Raw genomic sequence first — 12,500 nt, forward strand, 5'->3', positions numbered from 1 at the left:
AGTGACAGATCTTAACTGATTGCAATTTACAGTTCAGTCCCAAAAAAGATGAATATGAGTGAGATATACCTAGATAGGCCCAACTTGCCTTACAGCCCTTTATTTAATGACGGTTCCAAGTTACAACGGTACTGAAAATTGGGATTTATATAACTGGTCCTCGCATTTATGACCATCCCAGTTTCTTCATGGTAACCTGATCAAAATTCTGCCACAGGGCATGAATTTTCAGCGTAATCCTTGTTGTCTCCTCCCCAACCTGCTTCCAACAAGCAGAGTCAGTGAGGGAAGACCAATTCACTTAATGACAGCATGATTCATTTAATGACCACACCAATTCGCTTAACAACTGCGCCCAAAAGGTCAGTTCTGTTCGCTATCCTTCACCTAACCTTTAGTCTTTGGGTTGCTAAACTGAAGTTTTATTGCCTGGTAACATGATTTATTTCCAACTTGTTTGGAATAATTTTATGAAGTTAACAGCCAATGGCGCAAAGTCCTTGTTTTTCTCAATTACTCAGTGACTAAAAATAAGATACGTGAGCTAAATGGGGCATCAACCACTTAATAAATAGGCCTTTTCTTGGCCCGAGAAATGAAATATTATTTATGGCACCAGGCAGTTCATTGGAAAAATATCTGCCATTCTCCATGCTAAGATGGGAGGTCTCCAACTCCCAGAATCCCCCAGCCAGGATGCTTTAAGAGGGGAGGACTTCCACTCCCAGAATCCCCCATCCAGGATGCTTTAAGAGGGGAGGACTTCCACTCCCAGAATCCCCCATCCAGGATGCTTTAAGAGGGGAGGACTTCCACTCCCAGAATCCCCCATCCAGCAGGCTTTAAGAGGGGAGGACTTCCACTCCCAGAATCCCCCATCCAGGATGCTTTAAGAGGGGAGGACTTCCACTCCCAGAATCCCCCATCCAGAATGCTTTAAGAGGGGAGGACTTCCACTCCCAGAATCCCCCATCCAGGATGCTTTAAGAGGGGAGGACTTCCACTCCCAGAATCCCCCATCCAGAATGCTTTAAGAGGGGAGGACTTCCACTCCCAGAATCCCCCATCCAGAATGCTTTAAGAGGGGAGGACTTCCACTCCCAGAATCCCCCATCCAGGATGCTTTAAGAGGGGAGGACTTCAACTCCCAGAATCCCCCAGCCAGCATGCTTTAAGAGGGGAGGACTTCAACTCCCAGAATCCCCCATCCAGGATGCTTTAAGAGGGGAGGACTTCCACTCCCAGAATCCCCCATCCAGGATGCTTTAAGAGGGGAGGACTTCCACTCCCAGAATCCCCCATCCAGGATGCTTTAAGAGGGGAGGACTTCCACTCCCAGAATCCCCCATCCAGGATGCTTTAAGAGGGGAGGACTTCCACTCCCAGAATCCCCCATCCAGCATGCTTTAAGAGGGGAGGACTTCCACTCCCAGAATCCTCCATCCAGGATGCTTTAAGAGGGGAGGACTTCAACTCCCAGAATCCCCCAGCCATCATGCTTTAAGAGGGGAGGACTTCAACTCCCAGAATCCTCCATCCAGGATGCTTTAAGAGGGGAGGACTTCCACTCCCAGAATCCCCCATCCATCATGCTTTAAAGGGGGAGGATTCCAACTCCCAGAATCCCCCAGCCAGGATGCTTTAAGAGGGGAGGACTTCCACTCCCAGAATCCCCCAGCCAGCATGCTTTAAGAGGGGAGGATTTCAACTGAGTTTGCTGGCTGAGGAATTCTGGGAGTTGAAGTCCAGCCATCTCCTAATTCAAATTGCAGCCGCTTGGCAAAGCCATATGATTTTCTATTTCTGGTTTGGTATTGAATTACCGAAAATTCCCCTGGCAGTCTCTGCTTCATCAACCCCGGACAGTGACTCCTCTGTCCTTACCTTACAAACATGAGTAAAGTTTGGGGTACTGGTAGTAGAGGCCATGAGACGTTAAAGAAAACCCCAACATTTGAGACTCCACCATATTTTGAAATTATAAACCAGGTTTTGGATCTGAGAAATGACTAATTTATTTTTTGTCGTATGGGCGGTCCCCTACTTATGACAAGGATTGACCCCCAAATTTCCGTCGTTAAGCGAGACAGTTGAGTGAATTTTGGCCTGTTTTACAGCCTTCCTCGCCACCGTTGCTAAGCGAATCACTGCAATTCTCCAGTTGGTAACCCAGTTAAGTGAATCCGCCTCCACCAATGAGTTTCCTTTTCAGAAGGTCATAAAAGCAGGTCATGGGACCCTCGGGGATATTGCAACGGTCATAAATACGAGTTCAGTTCCAAGCATATGAATTTCGATTGCGTGACCACACAGATATTATGATGGTCGTAAGTGGGGAAACGGTCATAAGTTCTTTTTTCCAAGATCGTTGTAACCTTGGATGGCCACTAAAAGGAACCGTTATAACTCGAGGACTTCCTGAATTATATAGTATTTGACTTATGGCCAGAATTGGGCCAGATTGTCTCATTGGTAAGTAAGGGAATTGTTAACATGAGAAATGATTTTACGATATTTTTTTCCCCCGGGTTAAGTGAATCACTCCAGTTATGTGAATTTACACGGTTGTTAAGTGAATCAGGCCTCCTTCCTTGACTTTGCTTATTGGAAACCCGCTGGGAAGATCTCTTAGGGAGAGATCCAGTCACCCAGGGAATCTTTCAATCACCGTAAACTTCTTCCACCCGACTGGAGAATTTTGCAGCAGTCGTAAGTGTGAGGACCAGAGACGTAAGTCCCTTTTTATCACTGCGGCTGTAACTTCAAATGGTCACTAAGCGAATGGATGTTAAGTCGAGGACTGACTACATAGCCCATCTCGCCAGAAAGTACATTTCCCCGATTGGTATAAATCAAATTAATCGTCGTTGGACAGGCCTGTAAATTCAAATTAATATTATTTACTTAAATAAAAGAAACTTTGAAATCTGAACTCATTTTAAATAGGTAGTCCCCAACTTACAACGGTTTCATATTTACAAGCGTGGCAGTTCCCAGGGTCACGCAATCCCATTTTTGTGACTGTGTTGATAATGAAATGAATGAGGAAAGGAGATTAGCAACGTGTGAGTAATAGAACTGCAGTTTAACATCTGTGGCTAGAGGTCGCAAAACGGGGCAAAACCTGCTTATTGATGGAAATTCTGGTCTGATCGGCCGTCATAAGTCGAGGAGTATCTGTGTTTGTTCAATAAAAGTATAGGCTAAAGCGGAGGTAAGTGAGAAACAGTTCCCATGTCTTGTTTTTCAGTGGTGTCACTAAACAATCGGTCGTAAGTCGAGGATTAGCTGCACTTGGCAGCCATTTCTATCTAACCTTCCGTTTGAAACCAGTAGTAGTTACTTTAGGAATGGATACTCACCGCTGAGGCTTGTTATGGCAACACACAACATAGTTGGAAAATGTTCTCGCTTGGGGAGGACACATTTGGTGGCTGGAAAAATCTTTTTTTAATTGCTTGGCAAGAAGCGTCGTATTTCTGGAACGCCGCCTCCGCCTTCAAAGGCTCGTCGTTACGTGGGAGTAAATTCTTCGGATCCCAGTGTGCAAAGCTGGATTACGATCACTTAAGCCAGCATAGTTTTAAGAGGGCAGGGCTTCAACTCCCAGAATCCCCCAGCCAGGATGTTTTAAGATGGATAGATTTCAACTCCCAGAATCCCCCATGTTTTAACAGGGATGGACTCCAACTCCCAGAATCCTCCAGCCAGGATGCTTTAAGAGGGGAGGACTTCCACTCCCAGAATCCCCCATGTTTTAACAGGGATGGACTCTGACTCCCAGAATCCCCCAGCCAGGATGCTTTAAGATGAATAGACTTCAACTCCCAGAATCCCCCATGTTTTAACAGGGATGGACTTCAACTCCCAGAATCCCACAGCCAGCTATGTTTTAAGAGGGGAGGACTCCAACTCCCAGACTCCTCCAGCCAGGATGCTTTAATATGGATAGACTTCAACTCCCAGAATCCTCCATGTTTTAACAGGGATGGACTCCAACTCCCAGAATCCTCCAGCCAATTATGCTTAAGAGGGCTGGGCTTCCACTCCCAGAATCCTCCAGCCAGGATGCTTTAATATGGATAGACTTCAACTCCCAGAATCCCCCATGTTTTAACAGGGATGGACTCCGACTCCCAGAATCCTCCAGCCAGCTATGCTCTAAGAGGGGAGGACTCCAACTCCCAGAATCCCCCAGCCAGGATGCTTTAAGAGGGATGGACTTCAACTCCCAGAATCCGCTATGTTTTAAGAGGGGAGGACTCCAACTCCCAGAATCCTCCACTACCTCATCTCTCTCCATTAGATTTGTTTCTGTGGTTGTGTGTTTTTGTGGTTGTGTGTAGTTCTGTGTGGTTGTGTAAGTGGACTCATAAACCCACCCACCCGGCACAGTGAGTTGCGTGTTTGAGGTCACAGCTGCTCGTGGGGGAATTCAGGCCAACATGCATATTGTGAAGTGTGTTTTTATCAATTTTTCCCCGTGTTGGATTGTGTTGTGGGATCGGAAGGGAACTACACAAAACAGTACAAAACAGCAAGTTTGGGTCCCAAAGAGTTGTCAATCTGTTAATTAAACTACCGATGGTCCTTCACTTAAAGTTGCTTATTGACTATTCACTAATTACAACGGCCATGAAAAAGGGACATTTTTCACACTTAACGACCGTTTCAGCTTTCCATCACGGTCAGGTGGTCACAATTGGCAACTTGACTCATATTTATGACCGTCTTGGGGGTCATGCGATCCCCTTTTGCCACTTTCCAACAAGCAAATTCAATAGGGAAGCCAGATTCGCTTAACGACCGTGCTGCTAACTTCATGGATTCAGTTAACAACTTGCAGCGAGAAAGGTCATAAAATAGGGCACAACCCACAAGAACCGTCTTGTTTAGCAACAGAAATGTTGGGCTCCATTTGCGGTCATAAGTTGAGGACTCTCTTGTAACGGGGATTGACTTTTAACGACTGGGTTGCAAATAACTGCAGTGATGCATTTAACAACCGTTGTGAGAAAGGTGGTAAAGTGAGACAAAGCTCACTTAACAACTCACTGGGCTTAGCTGTAATTTTGAGGTCTATGTTGGTCAGAAGTCGAGGACTCCCTGTGTTCCACATGGCTCTGTGCCAACATCTAGGCTTATCACAGCTATTAAACCAAGCAAATGATAAAACTTAATTTTTTCAGAGATCCAGGCTGTCAGTTTTGGGGTGGTATGGATAAGGACAACACCCCACAATTTTGTATCTTAAAAATTAAAAATGAGAGAGAGAGAGAGAGAGAGAGAGAGAGAGAAAGAAAGAAAGAAAGAAAAGAAAAAGAAAGAAAGAAAGGAGAGAATGAGAGAATGTGAGAGAGAAAGAAACAAAGGGAGGGAGGGAGGGAGAGAAAAAGAAGATTGAAGGAGAGAGAAAAAGGGAGAGATGGAAAGAAAGAAAGAAAAACAGTGAAAGAAAAAGAAGCAAGATTGACAGAAAGAGAAACAAAAGGGGGGGATGGAATGAGGGAGAGAGAAAGAAAGAATGAGAAAAGGAGGGAGAGAAAAGAAAAATGGAGAGAGAAAAAAGGAGGGAGAGAGGAAAGAAAGTGAGTGAGAGAATGTAGTAGTGAGAGAAAGGAAAGAATGTCAGAGGGAGGGAGAGAATGAGAGGGAGAGAGAGTAAGCAAAAAGGGAGGGAGAGAGAAAACAAAAGGGAGAGAGCGAAGGGGAAAAAGAAAGAGGGAGGAAGGTAGTGAGAAAAAAGGAAGAAAGGAAAGCTGGAGAAAGAAAAAGAAAGGAGGGAGAGAAACAAAGAAAGAAGGATAGAGAGAAACAAAAGAAAGATTGGAAAGGGTGGGAGGAGGCAGAAAAGGAAGGAAGGAAAGAAAAAAAAGAAACGGAGAAAGAAAGAAAAAAGAATAGAGAAAAAAGAAAGAAAAAAGGGCGGGGGAGAAGAAAAGAAAGAATGAAAGAAAGAAGCAAAAAGAGAGGGAGAAGAGGGAGTGGTAGAAGCTTTAGGCCTAAAACATCATAATTTTCTGGGACATTTTTCAGCCTTAAAGGATAATCTCAAATAAATCTCTAAAACGATAAAAGTCAACGAAACAGCTTAATATTTATTTTTCTATTTGATCCAGTGAAGGGGGGGACGGACGGGTGACCCACAGGAATAAACGATGAAAAATACATCAGCAAAGGTTTTTTCCCCCCCACGTACAATATGAAAAACAAAAATCTCTTAAGGTAGTCCTCAATTTATGACCGTTTGTTTCCATGATGGTTCAAAGTGACAGAGACATTAACACACTTATAACCATCACAACATATCCCCATGGTTACGTGGTCAGAATTCAGATGCTCGGCGACTGCCTCATTATTTATGACAGTCGCATCGTTCCAGGAATTGTGTGGTCCCCTTTTTGCGACCTTTCGATGAGCAGAGTCAATGGGGAAGCCGGATTCACTAACAATCGTGTGACTCACTTAACAACGGCAGTGAGTTGCTTCACAACTGCGGCAAGAAAGGTTTTAAAAATTGGGCAAAAGTCACTTTGCCTTGTTTAGCAATGGAAATGTTGGGCTCGGTTGTGGTCATAAGTCGAGGACTACCTGCAAAATTAATAAATTTCTGCTCATAAGCAAGATAAATTTTGGCCTCAATTGTGGGCGTAAGTCAAAGACTACTTATAAAAGAAACAAAATTTTCTCCTCATAAGATTGCTTAGCTCGTTAAATTTCGGTCCCAATTTCCACCGTAAATCGAGGACTTCCTATGAAAACATTAAATTTTCTGCTCCTAAAAACCTTCGGCGATTTAAATTTTGGCCTCAATTGTCGTCGTAACTCGAGGACAACCTAAAAAAGAAATGAATTTTCTCCTCCTAAGAAGCTTAGCATGATAAACTTTTGCCTCTATTGTTGTAAGTTGAGGATTAGTTATAAAAGAAATAATTATTTTTTGGCTTGTAAGGCCCGTTTAGCAAGTTAAATTTTGAGCTCAACTGCGGTCGTAAATCGAGGACTACCTATAAAAGAAGTGAATTTTTTCCTTGTAAGACTCCTTAGCACGTTAAATTTAGAGGTCGATTGTTGTAAGTCAAGGACTAGTTATAAAACAAAAAAAAGTTTCTTCCCATAAGACCCTTTTTAGCAAGTTAAATTTTGGGCTTAATTTTCGTCGTAAATCGAGGCAGTAAAGTTGAGGATTACCGGAAAGTTTGGAAACATGGCGTTAGGCCATCCGCATCCCTCCCCCTTGTTGTCCCATTCACCTCTTCGGTAAATGGAACACTGCAAAGAGTATTAACTTAATCAAAGTTGATCCTGAACAACGTTTTAAGTAGCTTTGTCATTCGGATTATTCCCTTAATAACTCGTTGATCCTGTGAGCACAGGAAAAGCTGAATGAGACCCCCCCCCAAAAAATAATGAAAGACAATAACGATAAGCGAAAATCCCGTATGGGTTAACGCAAAGAAAACCACACTTTTTCAATTTTCCTTTTCTTGGTATTTTTTTTTTGCAGAGAAAGAGATCTGTGAACTTCAGAACCCGCAGAGAGATTTCTCGTCTTAAGGTAAGACTTACTAACCGTTGTAAGAACACACATCGTGTGTTTCAGGACACGCCTGAACTCGGGGTCAACTTTTGCCCTTTTGAATGGAGATTATTCTGCTGCCTTCTGGAGACACACTTCTTCCTCCTTTTCTTTCCCTTCCTCCTTTTTTTCCCTCCTCTTCCTTTCCTCCTTCCTTTCCTCCTTCCCTTTCTCTTCCTTCTTTTCCTCCTCCTCCCCCCTTCTCCCTACTCCACTTCTACCTACTCCACTTCTTTCTCCTTCACTTCCCCCTCCTCCTCTTCCTGCTCTCCCCCCTTCCTCCTCCCCCTTCTCCACTTCCTCTTCCTCCTCCTCCTCATCTTCCTCTCTTCATATCCTATTTTTACTGGCACTGATGGCGTTTCTCTTATTGAGACTTACATTGAGACTTAGACTTATATACCGCTTCCTAGGGCTTTCAGCCCTCTCTAAGCGGTTTACAGAGTCAGCATATCGCCCCCACAGTCTGGGTCCTCATTTCACCCACCTCGGAAGGATGGAAGGCTGAGTCAACCTTGAGCCTGGTGAGATTTGAACCGCCGAACTGCAGATAGCAGTCAGCTGAAGTGGCCTGCAGTACTGCACCCTAACCACTGCGCCACCTTGGCTCATGAAAAGTCCGCAAGAACCCCCCCCCATCTCAGACAGCATCAAGGACCCCAAAGTCCTTCCTCCTCCTCCTCTTCGTCCCCCATTCCTCCTCCCCTCCCCTTTCTCTTCCTCCTCCCTCTCTACATATCCTATTTTTACTAGCACTGATGACATTCCCTTGTTGGGTCATAAATGTCCACCCAGACAATTCTCAGGGACCCCACAATTCCACCCCAAACTATAAAATTTCTCCCCCATTCGTTCTCTTCAGTTTTTCTTTTCATCCCCAGGAGTACAGAATGAAAGAGTTGGAAAGGGACTTCGGAGGTCTTCTAGTCCAACCCCCTGCTCGAGGAGGAGGCCCTTATAGAAATGCAGAGTTGGGAAGGGCCTAGAGGCCTTCTAGTCCAACCTCATTCCAAATGTATTCAGCCCGATTTGTGTTAAAACCCTCTCCTTTTTTTTTATTTAAAAAAAATAAAATTAAACGTTTTTGAAAGCAAAGAATTTCACCTTAAATGCTCATATATTGGTGATCCTTAACTGGCAGCTTAAAAGCTGCAGCTTTTGGCCTTAAACCTCTTGCCTTCTGCATGCAATGGAGGAGAGCACGTAATCTCTGTTTCATCCCGGCTTTAAAGCTTGCACGGAGCGACAGAAGAAATTACACGAAAGGAGAATTTGGTTTCGAGTTTATAATTTCTGGATGTGGATCTGTATTTGGATTCCTGTCAAGGTTGCTAAATTGTGGCTTATTGTGGTCTCTTTTTTTTTTTTTCGTGGGAAAAAAAAGTCCGAGGAAATTTGGGGGAAATTAGCTCATTTTTGGAGGCCAAAGGGAGCTGATATAATTGGGACGTTGCCATATAATACGCGAGAATGTTCCTTTTAAGGCTTGCTGCTTTCTCGGCTGGGAGGAAGCAGTGGAAACAAAAAAAAAAAGAGGGAGAATTGCTGCCTTTATATCCTCCAACCTGATAGTTTCCAGATGTGCGTTGGAAAGGCAGCGACACATCTGGGCCGACCAGAAGCTCTGGAGACCGGCCATCTTGGCCCAGGCAGCTGTAGGAGTCTTGCACACCCCCTCCATCTTTCCATCTGCCTGCTGGGAATTCAGTAGGGGGAGTCCTCGATTTAACGACCGCAATTTGAGACGTGGATTTCCGTTGCACGATTTAAGCTTTAAGGCTTGTGGACTTCAGTTCCCAGAATGCCTCCGTTGGTGAAATTGGCCTGTTGAATTCTGGGAGTTAGAAGTCTGCGAATTGGAAGTCTTGTGGACATCAACACCCAGAAATTTCATCAGCCAGCCCAGATGGCTGAGGGATTCTGGGAGTTGAAGTCTGCAAATTGGAAGTCTTGTGGACTTCAACACCCAGAATTCTTTAGCTGTCCAAGATGGCTGAGGGATTCTGGGAGTTGAAGTCTGCAAATTGAAGTCTTGTGGACTTCAACACCCAGAATTCTTTAGCTGTCCAAGATGGCTGAGGGATTCTGGGAATTAAAGTCTGCAAATTGAAGTCTTGTGGACTTCAACACCCAGAATTCTTTAGCTGTCCAAGATGGCTGAGGGATTCTGGGAATTAAAGTCTGCAAATTGGAAGTCTTGTGGACTTCAACACCCAGAATTCTTTAGCTGTCCAAGATGGCTGAGGGATTCTGGGAGTTGAAGTCTGGAAATTTAAGCCAAGAAGCCCTTAAAAGTTGTCTTTTAAAGACTTTTAAAAGAATGGAGACCCCTGGCTTAGCAAGATGGTTGCTAAGTGTCGTACCTGATTTTTTTGTTTTTGCCCTGGTTCCTAGCGAATCCCTGCATTAAGTGAATCACCAGGATGATGAAGCAAGTTGGGCTTCTTCGGTAATCAGATGGCAATAAAATGGATGCTGGTTTGCAAGCACCCAAATTTTGATCGTGCAGCCGTGATGGTCATAAGTGCGAGGACCAGACATAAGTGCGATGATCTGTTATAAGTGTGGGTACGTGTCATACGTGTGAAGACCCATCATAAGTTCGATGACCAGTCATAAGGGAGGACCTGTCATAAGTGCGAGGACTGATCAAAAGTGTGAGGACCGGTTGTGAGTGTGAGGACCAGCCATAAGTGCAAGGACAAGTCATAATTGTTTGGACCGGGTGCGAGTGCGAGGAGTAGTCATAAGTGTGAGGATCTGTCATAAATGTGGGCACCTGTCATAAGTGCAAGGATCAGTCATAAATGTGAGGACATTCATAAGTGCAAGGACCCGTCATAAGTGCGGGCGCCTGTCATAAGTTTGAAGACCGGTGATAAATGTGAGGATGTGTCATAAATGAGGGTACCGGTCATAAGTGTAAGGACCAGTCATAAATGTGAGGATGTGTCATAAATGTAAGGTGCGGGCACCTGTGAAGACCAGCGATAAGTGCCAGGCGCAGTCATAAGTGCAAGGACCTGTTCTAAGGGCAGGTACCAATCATAAGTGCCATAAATAACCTTTTTCACTGCTGTTATCCCTTCCAAGCGCGTCTGGGGATTATGGGTCTTCTACTTGGTGAACAACTATGATTTTCCTGCCCTTTGAGTCTTGGGAGAGACTCACAAACCTGTTGGACTTCAGCCTGCCGTTTTGACCGTAAACTTACGCTCCAACATTCGGAGTCATTCCTGCATTTTTGCTGCCCGCCGACTTTTTAACTCATTGGAAATACCTTTGGATCAATTGCCAGGAGACTGGGAGTTCTAGTTCCCCGTTTAGGAGTGAAAGCCAGCTGGCTAACCCTTGGGCCAATCACCAGGAGATGGTGAGTTCTAGTGGCGCGTTACACATGAAAGTCGGCTGGGTAACTTTGGGCCCGTCACCAGGAGAGTGGGAGTTCTAGTCCCACTTTACACATGAAAGCCCTCTTGAGTGAGTTTGGCCTAATCACCAGGGGACAGTGAGGTATAGTCCTGCCTTAGGGCATGATAGGTATGTGGGTGAGTTTGGCCCAATCAGCAGGTGATGGTGAGTTATAGTCCCGCCAAATGCATGGAAACTGGCTGGATGACTTTGGCCAATCACCAGGAGTTTGGGAGTTCTAGTCCCACCATAGGCACGAAAGCTAGCTTGATGATTTTTGGTGATGATTTTTTCGTGCCTATGGTGGGACTAGAACTCCCAAACTCCTGGTGATTGGCCAAAGTCATCCAGCCAGTTTCCATGCATTTGGCGGGACTATAATTCATCATCACCTGCTGATTTGGGGGCCTTTAAATGCTCAGCAACATAAATTTTGAGTCCCATTGTTGCCGTAAGTTGAGGACACCCTTTAAACAACAATTCCATACTTAGTGTACAGAGGGTCCTCAACTTACAACAGTTTATTTAGCGACCGAAGTTGCAACAGGATTGGAAAAAAAGTGACTTAACAACCATTTATTCGCCCTTACGACCGTATCCAAATTCACACGCTTGGCTTCAAATTCAAATTCAAATTCACACACACACACACACACACACACACACACACACACACACACACACACACACACAGGTGTTCCTGCAATCCCCTTTTGCGACATCTGTGGGAAAGCCAGATTTACTTAATGACCACATGACTCACTGAACTAGTGAGAGTATTCACTTAACAATGGGGGGGGGGGGCAAGAAAGTTCGTAAAATGGGCCCAAACTCCCTGAAAAGTGCTCACCGCGATGGGAATTAGTGGTCATAACTCGAGGACTACTTATAGGTAAAAAAAAATTGTCACTCGGTGAAGAATTCACCAACGTGGATCTGTTTCCTGGCTCTCTGTTCGCTGCTTGGAAGTAGGCTAAATTTGAAACCCCAATTTAAATTCGTTCCGAGGCCGTTGCATGTTTATTCAAGCAGAAACTAGAATTAAAAACTCATTTTTTCCCCCGCTGGGTAATTTGATATTGTCATTATTTATTTTTTAATAATAGCCTGCCATCCAGCTTATAAAGTCACGGCATTTTTAATTGCCAGGAGGATATTTAGAATTATTTCTGCTAGCTGTAGGGAGCGATTTCTCGGGAAAACGATCATATAATTAACAGCTTGCTCATCAGCTCAAATAACACAATATGTCCTCGACTTACGACCAGAACGTAGCCCAAAATTTATGTTGCTACGTGACACTTTTCAGGGAGTTCGGTCTCATTTTATGAACTTTCTGGTCCCCGTTTGTTCATACTTAACGGCGGGTTGTGGGGGGGGGGATCAAAATCTGGGCACTTGGCCACTTGACTCGTATTTACAACGGTCGTGGCGTCGTCCCCTTTTGAGCAAAGTCAGTGGGGAAGCCGGATTCGCTTAACAACCGTGTGGCTGACTTAACGACCTGGAG

The 12,500-nt window shown here is 44.6% G+C and overlaps 1 protein-coding gene across 1 annotated transcript in view; it reads left to right on the plus strand.

Annotated features, from left to right (window-relative positions):
- Positions 1-7,437: 7,437 nt before the first annotated feature.
- Positions 7,438-12,500, plus strand: part of LOC106554356 (uncharacterized) — a 127,513-nt gene continuing 122,450 nt past the window's right edge. The window contains exon 1 of the mRNA XM_087712368.1: positions 7,438-7,558. The gene's annotated coding sequence lies outside the window, so the exon portion shown is untranslated. The remainder of the gene's footprint in view (positions 7,559-12,500) is intronic.

This window comes from Thamnophis sirtalis, unplaced genomic scaffold (assembly GCF_051295495.1).
Source record: "Thamnophis sirtalis isolate CommonGarterSnake01/CBP01778 unplaced genomic scaffold, rThaSir2_p1.2 scaffold_4, whole genome shotgun sequence".
NCBI lineage: Eukaryota > Metazoa > Chordata > Lepidosauria > Squamata > Natricidae > Thamnophis > Thamnophis sirtalis.